Below are 17256 nucleotides of genomic sequence, written 5' to 3' on the forward strand. Positions count from 1 at the left end.
ATATTTGCAAGTTTTTTCTTTTTTGCTTCTTGTCACCGAAACCAAGGATTTGAGAATCTTGTGCCTCTTAAGTTATCAGCTGGGTCACCATGTGGCTTGGTTCACCCAAGCGGAGGGATGAAGAGCGTAACACCATGAGGACCCCGGTGTGAACTGAGCTGGCAAATGGGGTGATGATCAAGCTCCAGGGAGCCTTAGGTGCTCATTAAGTTCTCTGTGTGTGTTGTCTCTCCTGGCTTGGATCTGTTCCTGGCTTGGATCTGATCCTGGCTTGGATCTGTTCCTTCAGCTCTAACACTTGGGCTATGCTGTCTGTGCTTAGGCATGCTGGCTCTTTGGTAAAAGAACGTTGCCATGAGCTTGGAATAGAGGATAACCCATTCTCAAGGCTGGAGAAGTCATGGCAACACACTCTAGTATTCTTGCCTGGAGAACTCCATGGACAAGGAGCCTGGTGGGTTACAATCCATAGGATCGCAGAGTCGGACATGACTGAGGGACTAAGACTATTCTCAAGGCTCTGGGCTTGAAAGGTATGACACTTTCCCATTCACGCAGAGATAAAGAGTTGGAGAACAGACAGAAACTTTTGTCTTGTTGGGGGCTTAAAGAGATATTATGACCAGAACTACATGGAAAACTTCAAGAACAGAGGATTCCAGTATTAAAAGTTTTCCACAGTGCAGTGGACGTAAGTATACTTATGGCTGATTTGTGTTGATGTATGGCAGAAGCCATCACAGTACTGTAATTGTCCTTTAATTAAAAATAAGTCGGGGGAAAAAAACCTTGGAACCGGAATTCTCTGGTGGTCCAATAGCTGGAAATCTGCTTGCCCATATAGGGGACACAGGTACGGTCTCGAGAATGGGAACATTCCACTTGCCACGAGTCAGTTAAGCCCGGGGGCCACAAGCCCATGTGCCTAGAGCGGGTGCTCCACAACGATAGAAGCCACAGCAATGAGAGCCCTGCACACAGCAAAGAGCAGCCCCGCTTCCCGCAACTAGAGAAAGCCTGTGCCCAGCAAAGAAGACCCAGCACAGCCATTAGTTAATTAATTGAAAGTTGGCAACAGCCAGTTATGCCTCCTCCCCTCTTAGAGTGTGTGTGTGTGCATGTGTCTGTGTGTGTCTCTGTGTGTGTGTGTGTCTGTGTGTGTGTGTGTGAAAGTGTGAGTTCGCAGGGGGATATTTAACCTGTATTTTTCTCTCCTCTCTAGGAATTTTCTTCCCCATGGGCTACGGTTATTTTACATTCAGTAAACACTATTTGAACATCCCTCCCCTTCAAAAAGAACATCTAAGTCTAATAAGATGATTCCTCGGGCACAAGTGCACGATCTCGTTGGCCTGCTGGCTTTCCAAATAAAGCCACTATTCCTTTCCTGAAGACCTCATCACTCTGCCCAATGACAAGCAACAATAGGTTGGACTCAGAGCACATTCATGAGACATTGGCAGAGGTGTCATTCATTTTAGACAAAATTGGAATGTGTAACTCTCACAATTGATATCTGTGGTTTAAAGGAAGTAATTAGCCTCCAACTAATAAAAATAAATGAAAAAAAATGAGGAAGATGCAGATGGCCAACAGGCATGTGAAAAGATGCTCAGCATTGCTCATTAGTAGAGAAAGGCCAACTGACACTGCAATGAGGTGCCACCTCATACCGATCAGAATGGCCATCATTAAACAGTCGATGAATAATAGATGCTGGAGAGCATGAGGAGAAGAGGGAAACCCTCTTACACTGTTGGGGGAGTGTAAGCTGGTTCAGACACTGTGGAAAACAGTATGAAAGTTCCTCAAGGAAAACTAAATACTGAGCTTCCATATGATCCAAGAATTCCAATCCCAAGCATATATCCAGAAAAAAATATACCTTTAAAAAATTTGAAACAAAGGGAGACGAACCATGTTAACAAAATTGGAAATGAAAATGAGAGATCACAACAGACAACACTGAAATACAAAGGATTATAAGAGACAACTACCAGCAGCTCTATGCCAATACAATGGACAGCTTGGAAGAAATGGACAAATTCTTAGAAAAGTATAACTTTCCAAAACTGAACCAGGAAGAAATAGAAGATCTTAACAGACCCATCACAAGCATGGAAATCAAAACTTTAATCAGAAATCTTCCAACAAACAAAAGCCCAGGACCAGATGGCTTCACAGCTGAATTCTACCAAAAATTTAGAGACGAGCTAACACCTATCTTACTCAAACTCTTCCAGAAAGTTGCAGAGGAAGGTAAACTTCCAAAGTCATTCTATGAGCCCACCATCACCCTAATTCCAAAACCAGACAAAGATGTCACCAAAAAAGAAAACTATAGACCAATATTACTGGTGAATATAGATGTAAAAATCCTTAACCAAATTCTAGTAAACAGAATCCAACAACATATTAAAAAGATCATACATCATGAACGATGGGTTTTATCCCAGGAATGAAAGGATTCCTTAACATCTGCAAACCAATCAATATAATACACCAAATTAACAAATTGAAAGATAAAAACCATATGATTATCTCAATAGATGCAGGAAAAGCCTTCGACAAAATTCAACATTCATTTATGAAAAAAACTGTCCAGGAAGCAGGAATAGAAGGAACATACCTCAACATCATAAAAGCTATATATGACAAACCCACAGCAAACATTATCCTCAATGGTGAAAAATTGAAACCATTTCCCCTAAAGTCAGGAAAAAGACAAGGTTGCCCACTCTCACCCCTACTATTGAACATAGTTTTGGAAGTTTTGGCCCAGCAATCGAGCAGGAAAAGAAATAAAAGGAATCCAGATAGGAAAAGAAGAAGTAAAACTCTCACTGTTTGCAGATGACATGATCCTCTACAGAGAAAACCCTAAAGACTCTACCAGAAAATTACTAGACCTAATCAATGAATATAGTAAAGTTGCATGATATAAAATTCACACTCAGAAATCCCTTGCATTCCTATACACTAACAATGAGAAAACAGAAAGAGAAATTAAGGAAACAATACCATTTACCATCACAACAAAAAGATTAAAATACTTAGGAGTATATCTACCTAAAGAAACAAAAGACCTATACATAGAAAACTATAAAACACTGATGAAAGAAATCAAAGAGGACACAAATAGATGGAGAAATATACCGTGTTCATGGATTGGAAGAATCAATATTGTTAAAATGAGTATACTACCCAAAGCAGTCTATAGATTCAATGCAACCCCTATCAACCCACCAACGGTATTCTTCACAGAAGGGGAGGGATAGATTGGCATTTTGGCGTTGACATATACACAAGGCTATACTTAAAATGGATGACCAACAAGGACCTATTGGATAGCACAGGGAACTCTGCTTAATATTCCATAACTAGCTAAGTGGGAGAAGAATTTGAAAAGCAATAGAGGCATGTCTGTGTATAACTGAATCACCTTGTTGTACACCTGAAACTAATAGTTAGTTTCTTAATCACCTATTTGCCACCTCAGAATTTTTACAAAATGTTCAAAGAGCCATAATATGCATGTCTCCTTGTCTTATGAGAATGCAGAATCAACATCTCTATTAATGAATCCTTAATTGGCAACCCACACTGAACGTGAAATATAAAGTGGGCACCTGTGATTTCTCTACTGCAAAAAGTTATGGGTAATGACATTTACATGACTTTGGGGAAAGCTTCCTCCCTGATATATAGTGGATTTCTTCAGAAGGGCTATCTTTCTTATGAAGAACATCTTTTAAAGCATTTTTATTTTATCAGGGCAACATACCATCTTCTAAGTAAAAGCATGAGGGGATTATTGGAATTCTTGGACATTCTGTTTGAGGATACATATTAATTATATTTGTTTTCTCTGCACTGAACCCCATGGTTTGTTTTATAGAGAATGAGTAACAACATGTCAACCAGGAAAATGAATTCCATGTTACATGATTGAAAAAAATAATCTTTTATATTCAAGAGCAGAGAGGCCATAGAAATCTTTGCTGAAAATAAATCAGTGTGGTTTTTTTTTTTTTTTTTCTCCTGTGGTTAGCATTACACAGTAAGCAGTTAGTAAGCCTGCACATTTTTTTTGGCTGGGCTTCATGGTTTCGGGGTTCCATCTTAGTTCCCTGACCAGGGATTGAACTTGGCTGTTCAGCAGTGAAATCAGAGGGTAGCCACTGGACCACCAGGGAATTCCCAGACCTGCACATCTGAAGTAGAACTCATCATCAAAAGAAGGAAAGGAACTGAGTCAGTCTTTCTTCAAACAAGATATTCATAGAAATTAAGCATCTCAGTTGGTAAAGAAACTACCTGAAAAGCAGTAGGCCTGGGTTTGATGCATGGGTCAGGAAAATCCGCTGGAAAGGAAATGGTAACCCACCCCAGTACTCTTGCATGGGCAGTCCCATGGACAGAGGAGCCCAGTGGGATACAATCCATGGGGTCGCAAGTGACGGACAGCACTTTGCGACTAAACCACCACCACCAACACGGTATACATTCAATCACCGTTACTACTTCCTGAAGGCAGAAAGACCTGCTCAAATCCTCCTACGTTCATAGTGTTTAGGGAAACAAAACTGATGTTCAGGTCACGAGGCCTGCTCAGTGACGAGGTTCACGTCAGCCATCCATCCCTGGCGTGAGAAGAGGCTGCCCATCTTCCCATGTGACATGCACCAGGCTGACTGTATGAACAACACCGCCTGCCTTCTGCATCCTGTGACTCGGTCAGCTTTGCTCAGTCCTGCCTCCTGCCTCACAGAAGCAGATCCATGTGCCCCACACTCCTCAGCCTGGTGAGTCTTGGTGAGTCAGCAAAGACACGGCAGGAGAGGGTTATGGTGGAAATCGGGGGTCTCCACACCACTGACCAGGTTCCCTGGATGAGGGTGCATGGAGCGTGGGGTCCATCGGGACAAGCCGTCTCTGGCGGGCTTTTCCTTCTAGGATTCTGTGTGAGTCTGAGGATCTGGGCAGCTGTGGGTGAGTCCTCCCCACCCCGTATTTCTGTGGTCAGCAGAGCAGGCGGGGCTGAGGCAGGTGACACTTGGGGGGCAGGGTGAGACCCCTGTCAGTACAGTGAGAGCCGCGTGCTCTGTGGATTCCAGGTCCTCCATTTGGCCTTGATACTCACCTTCACTCTCCCCAGAGGATAGCCCAGCTGTGGACTCTGGACCTGAAGGGACAGTGTGAAGTCTGGGAGCTGGGAGCTGCGCCCCCTGAGTGTCATTTCTATCATGAGAGGGAGCGAGCGGCTGCTGCCAACAGACCCCTCTCAGACAAGGTGGCATCTCCTACCGGCCATTCACAACAGGATGTGCAGGACCGCCTGCTAGACCTGACCCCAGGGGAGGGGCTGGGCATCAGGCAGGGCACCTGGACCTGGTCCCACATTTGATGGAGGCTAGCTAACAAAGGAGCGAGTTTCATGGTATCCTTCCTTCTTTTCAGTCAGGTGGCGTTTTCTCTTCTTCGTTGTAGTACTGTTAGTCACTCAGTCATATCCCACTCTTTCCGACCCCATGATCTGTAGCTCACCAGGTTCCTCTGTGCATGGGATTCTCCAGGCAAGAATACTGGAGGGGGTTGCCATTTCCTTACCCAGGGGATCTTGCCAGCTGAGAGATTGTACGCTGCTCTCCTGCATTGCCGGAAGATTTTCTACCATTTAAGCTACAACAAATGCAACAGGGAAGTCCTTCCACTTCTTTTCCATGCATCAAGTTGTCTGTGGTGCTTTCTTTAGCCTGCATCGTGCAGCTTGCAGGATCTTACTTCCCTGACCAGGGATCAACCCGGGCCTTGGTAGAGAAAGTGCTGAGTCCTAACCACTGGACCACCAGGGAATCCCCAGTGTTTTGTGTTTTGAGAGAAAGGTTCTCAAACTTTTGTCAACCCAAGTAGTGATTCTTCTCCTGAGAAGAATCACTTCTGAGAATCATATTCTTAGAATCTCCATGATGTCCATCCTGGGTTGACTGTGTCTCTGTCTGTCCCCAAGCCTGATCCTTGAGCATCAAGGTGATGCAGTTTAGTGGAGGAGAGCTGGAAGAATTGAAGGGGAAGCGCCCATGAGGGCAGTGGGGAGAGGAGACTGTTCCTATTTTCCTCTCAAAGCCTGTGCCTCCATCTCTCCTAGGTGAATATGAGAAGCCCTCTTTGTCAGCCTGGCCAAGCCCCGTGGTTCCCCTAGGACAGACTGTGACTCTTCGGTGTCACTCCCATTTTCCATTTGCAATATTCATACTGTTCAAAGAGATGGGACCAGGTTGCCTGAGCTCAAGGAACATCATGTCAACACCTTCATCCTTGGCCCGGTGACCAGAGAACATGCTGGGTCCTACACGTGTTCTGGAGGCTACCGGTCCCCACAGAGTGACCCCCTGCAGATTGTGGTCACAGGTAGGAAGGTGCAGCCAGCCCAGGACGGCCGAGCCTGCAGGCAATCCTACCTTAAGTCCACATGCCAGTGCACCCAAGGCTACTCAGGATTCCCAGTCAGGAGCAAACTACTCAAAGAGAACCCACTCTGAGAGTTTAAACTCGGGGTATTGAATAGATGGATGGGATACCCCAAGGCAGGAAGGAGGAGCATCCCTCGGCATTAGTAGATAGGATGGGGCCACTGCCTGCCAGCAGGGAGGATGGGAACGATCCTGATCCAGCACCTGCCACCCAGTAGGGAGCTGTGAAGGAGCTGGAACCCCAGGGAGGATTCTCAAAAATGTCTTTAGAGGCATGAGGTGGGATCACAGATGGGATACATTTTTTTCTCCACTGCCTTCCCAATGGAGTGGGAAGAACCGCATAGAAGCCACAATGATGCCAGTCATCACCCACGTTATGAGATATATGTGAAGGGAGAGAGGGTATGCATTCTCAGAACCACCCCAGCCCCTCAAATGCAAATTAGGGATGGGAAGAGGCTGAGAGCATGGCAACCCACTCCAGTATTCTCGCCTGGAGAATCTCATGGACAGAGGAGCCTGGCGGGTTACAGTCCATGGGGTCCCACAGAGTCAGACACCAGTGAAGCGACTGAGTATGCATGCATGAAGTTGAGAGCAGATTCAACAGCTAATGAGTTTAGAATAAACACAGAGGAGGCTGGAGGTCTTGAGCAAAGAGAAACAGAGAAGCATGAGCCAGAGCCTGAGAACAAGGCTAGAGAGAATGCAACGGAACAGAAAGGAAGGGATATTGGCTCTGGTGGTTCATGGGAACATTTCTCACACCTTCAGATGTCAGCGGAAGCACTGAGGTGGGTTGACCACTGAAGCTCAGAACTTCTTTGTCCCTAGGTGTGTTCACAAAACACTCCATCTCAGCCCACCCAGGCCCCCTCGTGCAGGAGGGAGGGCATGTGACCCTTCGATGTCACTCACCGCTGTTACTTGACAAGTTTATCCTGCACTAGGAAAACAGCACAGGGCATTTCCAGAGACATAGAGAGACGTTCACGGGCGGGCATGCCGCAGCTGACTTCTTCATTGGTCCCATGACCTTGGGGAGTGCGGGCACCTACCGATGCGCCGGCTCTCTCAGCCGCTCCCCCTATGAGTGGTCAGCCCCCAGCGACCCCGTGGACATCATCATCACAGGTGAGTGTGTCCACACCAGTCCCCTCTGCTGTCTGTGTCACAGAAGGTCTGGTGTCCAGTCCGGCATCCGTACTGGGAGACAATGACAGACGTGCAGAGACACTCACGCACTCGGGAGAGGGAACAAACCAGACAGAGAGGAGGTGTGAACACTGAAGGGAGAAGAGAACAGAGCACATGCCATGCGGTAAAGAGAAGACACAGCCGGTGACAGAGTGAAGGAGCAAGAACATGAAAGAACAAGCAATGGAGAAAAATGTACCAGAGCAGGGACCCGGGCAGGTCCCGGCTCAGGCAGGCAACGATGCTTGGTTAAGGGGCTGGTTTCCCACCTTCACGTCAGAGCTCCCTTCCTCTGTCAGGAGCGTTGTCGTACCAGATGACCTTACAGGCTGGCCCCTGGGTGGTCAGGATGGAGGTCGACACCTTGAAGTTGCTCACACTTGTGGTTTAATGTGTTCTTCTGCACAAAGAGGAAGGAGTTGTCCCTGCCAACCCTCCCCACTAAGGAGTCCCTTCCAGGCCCTGGGGGTGGGCAGGGCAGTTCTGAACACTCTCTCAAGTTTGAAGTGGTCAAAGATCCAATGAGATTCTGGCAATCTCCCGGCCATAATGTCTGCTTCTCGGTCCACACCATGTTTTCTGACGGTCCCTACAGAACCTAATAGGTTCCGTCTTTCAAGAGAACCCCACATCTTTTTGATTTTTTTTTTTTTAATATTATTTTATTAGTTGGAGGCCAATCACTTTACAACATTTCAGTGGGTTTTGTCATACATTGACATGAATCAGCCATATAGTTACATGTATTCCCCATCCCGATCCCCCCTCCCACCTCCCTCCCCACCCGACTCCTCAGGGTCCTCCCAGTGCACCAGGCCCGAGCACCTGACTCATGTATCCCACCTGGGCTGGTGGTCCGTTTCACCATAGGTAATATACATGCTGTTCTTTCAAAACATCCCACCCTCACGTTCTCCCCCAGAGTTCAAAAGTCTGTTCTGTATTTCTGTGTCTCTTTTTCTGTTTTGCATATAGGGTTATCGCCACCATCTATCTAAATTCCGTATATATGTGTTAGTATACTGTAATGTTCTTTATCTTTCTGACTTACTTCACTCTGTATAATGGGCTCCAGTTTCATCCATCTCATTAGAACTGATTCAAATGAATTCTTTTTAACGGCTGAGTAATATTCCATGCTTATTCATTTTTGTTGAAGTCTAGTTGATTTACAATGTTGCTAATTCCTGTTGTACATAAGACTGACTCAGTTGTTCATATACATATATTTCTTTTCAGAGAAAGCATAGTAAATGACAGTCCATTATTAAAGTTTTGTTTGAATTTGTCCCTGTGCTGGGTATTCCTTGCTGTGGGTCTTTCTCTCCTGGTGGTGGACGGCCTCTCATTGCAGTGCTTCTCTTGCTGCAGTTCAGGCTCTAATGCTAGATTTAGGTCTAGAGTTACTTTATGCTCTAAGACAAAGGTCTCTTCCTTCCAGGTCTGTCCAGGAAACCCTCTCTCTCAGCTTAGGGGGGGCCCATGGTGAGGTCAGGAGAGAAGGTGACCTTGCTCTGCAGCTCTGAGCACGCCTTTGACCAGTTCCATCTGCTCAGGGAGGGGGAGAACATTGGGCACCTGCTCGCTGGTGGCCGGGGCTCCCGTGGAGCACTCTAAGCTGAGTTCCCTCTGGGTCCTGGGACCCCAGCCCACAGCGGGGCCTACAGGTGCTACGGTTCCTTCACTCGCTCTCCCTACGCGTGGTCAGACCCAAGCGACCCCTGCTCCTGTCTGTCACAGGTGAGGACCCTCCTCCTGGCCCAGCCTTCCTGTTGCTCTTCAGTCGGTAACTTGTGTCCAACTCTTTGGGACCTCGTGGGCTGCAGCATGATAGACTCCTATGTACTTCACTATCTCCCCTTCGTGAATCACAGCCTTTTCGTGATGAAGGTGCTTGTGTAACTCATTGAAGCTATGAGCCATATTGTGCAGAGGCGCCCAAGACTGACAGGTCATAGAGAAGAGTTCTGACTAAAGCTGGTCCCCTGAATGAGGAAACAGCAGCCCACTGCAGTATTCTTGTTTCCAGAATGCCAAGAAGTGTCCCATGCTTTACAGTACACTAAATTACTCTGTTTTGGTCAAGAAGTCTGTTTGGCTTTTTCCATAACATCTTACTCTATCACTGAGCTCTAGCTCAAGGGCCCTGTGCTGGTGTCAGGGGAACCTTAGGGCTTCTGGAGAAATAGAGGCATGAGAACCAGAGAGAAAGAGAGATGGTCGGTGGCATCTCAACACTCTTCCACTTCCTGTATGGATGCTTCTCATCAGAGTCCTGTCTATCCAGGCAAATAAAGAAAAGGTTCAGGGTAGACTCAGGAGGAGGAGAGGCTGAGCTGATTTGGGAGGATCAGAGATTGCATTGGGCCCTTGCACTTAATGTTTTCCCAGAGGCACCTCTGACATACAGGTGAATTCCCAATTAAGGAACATAGATACTCAGTCCTGGAGCAGAAATACTGTCTCTTGCTTAGAGTTGTCTTTCTTCACAAAGGATATTCTTCTGACCTCCTTTCGCCATCTCTTCTCCAGTATGGTGGGTCTACTCAACACATTCACAGGGAAGAAACAGAAGCTCTCCCCTCCCCCATCAGTGCTCTGAGGGATCACAGAGTCAAGCACAGGCAGGAGGTCAACCTTCCAGAAAGAACAGTCCTCCTTTGCTGGGGTGAGGAAGGTTACTTGCTCACCACTTCTGTCTTTTTTCTCCTAGGTTCCACTACAAGTACTTGCCCTTCACCCATGGATGCACACACCAGAGAAAGTAAGCAAGAAGGTCTCCTATTTCAGCAAATTTCTAAGAAGACATAGGGGTCCTGTGTGAGTGCTCACTCTGCCAGCTCCCACCATTGGGACGTTGAGCTTCTCAACATCCATCTCAAGTCAGCATTTGAGACTGTGGTGTGCATGAGAACCAGAGGGGGCATTGAAATCCTGGGGCTGGAAATTCCTAAATTGAAAATAATTGGTCAGAGTGACCTGATCCCACACCTAAGGGAGATGCTTACCCTCCCTCCACCAGAATCTTTGGGGATGGATGGGGGCGACAAGTGGAGAATTTGAGGGAACACCTTAAATATGTTACCCTCTGTTAATGTTTTATGAACAAAACATTTCACATTCAGAAGTAAAAGTGTCATATCTTCTTGAGGATTAAGTTCCAGGTATATGTGGATGAGGGGGAAATGTATTGAGGATTAAAGGGGTCTCCATTCATGGAAAAAGAACATGCCTTGACATGAGGGAGCAGAGAAAAACTGCATTGGTGCCCAGTGGACCTTGGTTCAGACCTCTGCTGGTCTTGCAAGGCCTCTTTACTTCATCCACTGCTAGCATCTCTCCTGGATGCTTTGGTACCTCCTGGGAAGTGGAGACCATAAGTGATCAGGTTGAGAGATGCTGACAGTTTGATGAAAGGATACGATAACTGCAGTGTATAGGGGCACAGTGTATGCAATGAAAAACCAGGCCTTCCGTTTGTTTGTTGGCAGAGGCAAGGCTAACTCAAGAGCACTCCTGTGCACTGTACATCGTCCTTGGGCTTGCCATAGCCTTCACGTCTACCATCATCCTCCTCACTGCTCTTCCCTGTCACTGGTGTTCTACCTAAAATCGTAAGCCTCTAGGTGGTGTGCTCAGCATCATCTGACCCAGGGGGAGGTGGGCTTATAGCAGAGAATAAATTTTTCGCTTCCCGCAGGTTAAAACTGGTTTCCAGTGTTATCTCTGAGGAAACATCTTCCAGACCCCATGGAACCCTGTTCTTTTTATGAAAATATGTGTGGATTTCTTCTTGGCTGCATCAGGTCTTTGCAGCAGCATTGCGGATCCTCATTGCAGTCTGGGATGTGGTTAAGGCTCCAGAGCTCGTGCGCTCAGCTGTTGCAGCATGTGGGGCTTAGTTGCTTCAAAACACATGGGATCATAGATCTCGCACCAAGGATAGAACCCAGGTTGCCTGCACTGGAAGATGGACACTTAATCTCTGGACACCAGGGACATTCCAAGCCCTGTTCTTCCCTTCAACTACAACCCTCTGTTCTTCTCCCCTACATGATCTTGGGAATCTGCTGATATGCAGAAGAGTATGGTCCATAACAGAAGATGCAGGATGGGTCTGTGGGTTTGCACAGGCTTCAGAGACAGTCCATGAGTGGATGGGCTTGTAGATGGAATGTTTTGTTTTTGATTTATTTATTGGAGTAGACAGACCCAGCAACAGGGGCATACCCTTGCCTTTTTCTGGCTTTGATGACCCCATACAAGTTATGGAGGTCTTGGATAACTGCCTTCACCCCCAAGATCCTTGACTCTCTTTCATTCGCAGATCTTGCCATTATGGAAGGAGAACCCCAGGAAGATCGAGCAGTGAGCGGCATGGTGAGACCTCCCAGCCCAAGCCCTTGCCATAGCATCAGCCCTTCCAATGCCCAATGTCCCAGCCTTCAAATATCGCGTCTCAGTCCATCATTCTCACCTCCTTCCTCTCAGGACTCTCCATCAGAAGACGTGATATATGCTCACTTGAACCTCGGGACCCTTTCTGAGAGACTGAAAACTCCCACTCCCCTGAGCCCCATGCACCCCTTCCCGGAGCCCAGTATCTATGAGAATTCAATGTAAAGAAAGACCGTGCTGAGCCCTGACCTGGCCCCAGGCTCTGAGCACACAGAGTGCTGCATATCAAAGACATATCTCTTTTTGAAGAGGTTCCTCCGTGGACACTCCTCCTTCTCCTCCAAAGCAGCCCAGCAGCTCTGAGGTGAACAGTGGAGTCCAAGATTGCTGGATCACCTTCAAAAATCCCACAACCTCTTAGTAATCTCCTGTCTCTTCTAGGACTCCATTTTATCTATCTCATTGTTTGGGGAATGGTATAATCAATCACACATACTGGGTAGGTTAATATGATCATCTTACTTTATCTATAATTCCAATAAATCATAAAAAAAAATCTGCCAGCTGATTCTTCAAATTATTCAGTTTAAAAAAAAAACAGAAAACCAATCAATAAGATATCTATTCAGCAACGTTTTATAAGGATGACCTTACTTACAAAACTGAAACAGCCTTGTAGACTGAGAGAACAATCTTAGAGTTACAGAGGGGAAGGGTTGGGGGAGAGATAGACTGGAAGTTTAAGATTGACATGTGCTATATTGAAAATAAAATGATTTCCACAAAAACTAATAAAAGCAATGCTAGATGGCCACATAAACAGATGAAGCATATTCTGTTTGAGATATCCAGTGTGGTGCCACTACCTATATGAGGCTGGGTGTGTGCATGCTAATTCTAATCAGGCATGTCTGACTCTTTGCAATGGCATAGACATTGTGAGGTTCACTAGGCTCCTCCATGCATGGGACTCTCCAGGCACGAATCCTGAAGTGGGCAACCATTCTCTTCTTGAGGGGATCCTCTTGACCCAGGGATCGAACCCACGTCTCTCACGTCTCTTGCATTGGCAGGCAGATACTTTACTACTGAGCCATCGAGGAAGCTGCCTCATTCTTTTCCCAGCCATGTGCACTGAGGCTGCTGGGGTTCCAGGAGTAGAAACAGGACAACACTACCCCCTCAGTCTGGACCTTCACTGGCCAATATAGTAGTTACCAAGCCTCTCGGTACAGACAATGACTCTACATGTATATGAAAAAAACATTCAGTTCATCAGTCACACCCACCACGTTTCAAGTGCTCAGTAGCGTCCTGTGGCCACATGCCAGGGTGCTGGACAGAGCAGATGTTTAAAGAGTCCCATCATCACCGAGAATTCTACTGGACATTCCACTCCAGATCACTGAAGGTTTGCAGAGAGAACGCTTGCCCCAGGAAGGCTTTGCATATGTTGTGTGAATCCATTGATATTTGCACATTTTGTCTTTTTTGCTTCTTGTCACCAAAGCCAAGGATTTGAGAAGCTTGTGCCTCTTAAGTTATTAACAGGTGACACAATGTGGCTTGGCTCACCCAAGTGGAAGGTTGAAGGATAACACCATGAGGACCCCGGTGTGAACTGAGCTGGCAAATGGGACGAAGCTCAAGCTCCATGGAGCTTTAGTTGCTCATTGAGCTCTCTGTGTGCAATCTTGCTTCTGGCTTAGAAGTAAACCACCAAAGAACTGTCTTACCAAGAGAAATGTCAAGATCGATGCAAATGAAGACATGCAGGAGCGTCCTTTCCTGTTGCTACTGTGAGTGAGCACACACGACACAGCTGTGCAATATACCTGAACGTGCAATCATTCCATAATATATGTAAGTCAGGTCATTGGCTTGGACACCACGGGGCTGTATGTCAATTATAACTCAATGAAACTTGATAGATAGATAATATATGTGCTCAGTCGCCTGGTCATGTCCAGCTCCTTGGGACCCTTTGGACTGAAATGTTATAGGATTCTCTTTCCATGGGGTTCTCCAAGCAAGAATATTGGAGTGGTGACTTCCCTGGTGGCTCAGACGGTAAAGCATCTGTCTACAATGCGGAAGACTAGGGTTCGATCCCTGGGTGGGGAAGATCTCCTGCAGAAGGAAAGGGCAACCCACTCCAGTATTCTTGCCCAGAAAATCCCAGGGATGGAGGAGCCTGGTTGGCTACAGTCCATGGGGTCGCAAGGAGTTGGACACGTCTGAGAGACTTCACTTTCACTTCACATTGCATTTCATTCTCCATGATGATATGTAGATAGATAGATCAATAGATTTCAGTGGTGGCTATACCACTTCCTGAGGTGGTTGATGACTTTAGCAGGCTATTTCTTGTATTATTTGTATTTTGCTTCGTGGAAGTATATCATATGTATTAATATATGTGTCTGTCCTTGATCAGGAACTCTGATGAGGACCATTCTAGTCTGAGTCCTGGAGTCTCTGTTGGATGAAGAGGAGAGGAACATGCAGCATCAAAGGATGCTTTGAAGGGACAGAAATGACTCTATGCTTCACCTCAAGGGGACAGAGACACATCCTGCTTCTTGCACACCCTGGCCTGTCACTGGGAGAAGTAAAGCCTGCCCACTGGGCCAATGAGGATGAGCTGTGCTCTCTTGTGAGAGCAGACTGTACTTTGCAAATCTCCCCAGCCATCGTTGCTCCCTCACTCTGCGGTTCACCAGGTCTCTGAGGGCCTCGCTGGTGCCTCCACCCAACCAGGGCAGGGAGTGAAGGTCACACTCAACTCTTCGACTCTTACTCTCGTATTCAATCACACAGTAAATGAATTCAGCCTCCAGGGTGCCCCTGACCCTGCTGTCCTCTCCGCCCACATAGTCCAGCCCACAGTCACACCTGGATCCCAGCCATAACCTCCCTGGGTTCTCAGCTCCAGACCCACACGCCCATCTCCAGTTCATCCTCCACATTTCACCTTTCTAACTCACATTTCAGAATCTGCTTTCTGCCCCAAATCCTTCCATGGAGTCCACATCTTCAGGGCAAACTCCAAACTCTACTATCTGAATTCAAGCTTGATCATGGTCCTCCACAGCTGACCCCCACCCCCCAATCTCAGGTCTCACCTTTTCTTCCCTCCCAATGATACTCGTGCACACACACACACACACACACACACACACATGCAAACATGCAGAAAATAGGCCATTTAACATTTGTGTGGTGTCTCACATCAGCTCTTCTGAGAACACTCAGCTCAACAAGTTCCTTTTCTCCTCCCAATCGAAAGTAGATGCAAAGGTAGTCTATCATTTCCATCACTTGTTAGTGGGTTTTTGCATTATTAAGGGGCTATTTTCATAAGAAAAATCCACATAAATCTTTTAGAATGCTGGTTGACATGCCCATATTGGAATAATTGAAGGCCAAGAATTTTCTTTAATTAAAAAAAATTACATTTATACTCTCATTCCCCTTTTCTCTACAGCAGCTAATACAATGTGACCTTCATAAAGTTTTCTTATCATAGTCTTTTGCTTGTATATTCCATTTTTCTTAAAAATTAAACCATCATCCTTGAACATTGGACAGCACTGTACATGCCCACCACCAACTCCCCATCCTCCCAGAGAGTCCATGTGTCGCAGGGTCTAGGGAATGTTCTTTTCTCTCTAGAATGTACTCCCTCCTCCCCCATGGTGTCCAGACCACCGCAAGCAGCCTCTTCCCTCAAGTACAGTGTAGACGCTGTTGTTAGGTCACTAAGTCATGTGTGACTTTTGTGATCATGAACTGCAGCTCGCCAGGCTTATCTTCACTATCTCCCAGAGTTTGCTCAAACTCAAGTCCAGTGAGTCAATCATGCCATCCAACCATCTCATCCTGTCGCCCTCTTCTGCTCTTGCCCTGAATCTTTCCCAGCATCAGGGTCTTTTCCATTAGTCAGTTCTTTGCATCATGTGGTCAAATTATTGCAGCTTTAGCTTTACCATCAATCCTACCAATGAATACTCTCAGGGTTGATTTCCTTTAGGATTGATGGGTTTGATCTCCTTGCTGTCCAAGAGACTCTCAAGAGTTTTCCCCAGCAGCACAGTCTAAAAGCATGTTCTTCAGTGCTTGGCCTTCTTTACGTCCAACTCTCACATCCATATGTGCCTACTAGGAAACTATAGCTTTGACTAGAAGAACCTCTGTTGGAACTGTGATTTCTAATGCACTGTCTAGGTTTGTCACAGCTTTTCTTCCAAGGAGAAAGGTTTTTTAATTTCATGGCTGCAATTACTATCTGCAGTAATTTTGGAGCCCAAGAAAAGAAAATCTGTCACTGTTTCAGTTTTTCCCACTATTTTTTTTTTTCTGCCATACAGTGCTGGGACTAGAATTCATGAGCTTCATTTTTTCAGGTGTTCACGGTGTAGATATAGACCCCAGTTATTCTCATAATTCTTCTCCTAAAAAAATAATTGAATATTAGCATTTGATGCCCGCATTCTGCAGAATCTGAGTTCTTCAAGCACCTACAGAAGATGGGTTTACCTGGGTCACGGGTGTATTTCTGCTGTGTGACACCAATGCCTGGGACAGAGTAGGTGCTCTGTAATAATTTATGAACTGACCTAAGATGCGAAGTAAATTTCTGGAGGGGACTGGGAAAATAAATTTCTGAATCCTAGTTGGAACCAGACTGCCTGGGGCTGAATCAGGACAAGAACCTGGGTCCCACCCTATAGAGCAGGCATTTAGACCAAGCATAAAGAGAAAGAGCTGAGACCTCAGGTCTGCGCTGAGAGGCCTCCTGAGCCCTGCCTGGAGACATCAGAGCCAGGTCCACGGAGGGAGGGGCTGCCCCCTTGCTGCGGGTCCACGGCCATGGGAACCCCAAGGGGCGGCAGCAGCTCCTCAGGGACCACATCCTGTTTGTCCTCAAGGGCCCCGGGGTCTCCTCACCTGTTCAGGGCAGGGGTGGGCGTGTCTAGGCACTCAGAGCTGCAGACATGCCTTCCATCCTCTCTGCGCTTCTATGCCTCAGCCAGTTGTGGAGGGCAGGAGGGGACCCCAGGAGGACGCGGGACGCCCAACCCCTACCCCCAGCTCATAGGAATGTCAGGGCTCAGGCGCCTGGAGGGACCAGGGATCCTGATGGAGAGAGAATGAGCCCAGGCTTTCGCTGGCAAATCTCTCA

The 17256-nt window shown here is 46.7% G+C and overlaps 1 pseudogene; it reads left to right on the top strand.

Moving 5' to 3' along the window:
* Positions 1-4781: 4781 nt before the first annotated feature.
* LOC136158959 (putative killer cell immunoglobulin-like receptor-like protein KIR3DX1) lies at positions 4782-12319 on the top strand (annotated as a pseudogene).
* Positions 12320-17256: the final 4937 nt, after the last annotated feature.

This window comes from Muntiacus reevesi, chromosome 2 (genome assembly GCF_963930625.1).
Source record: "Muntiacus reevesi chromosome 2, mMunRee1.1, whole genome shotgun sequence".
NCBI lineage: Eukaryota > Metazoa > Chordata > Mammalia > Artiodactyla > Cervidae > Muntiacus > Muntiacus reevesi.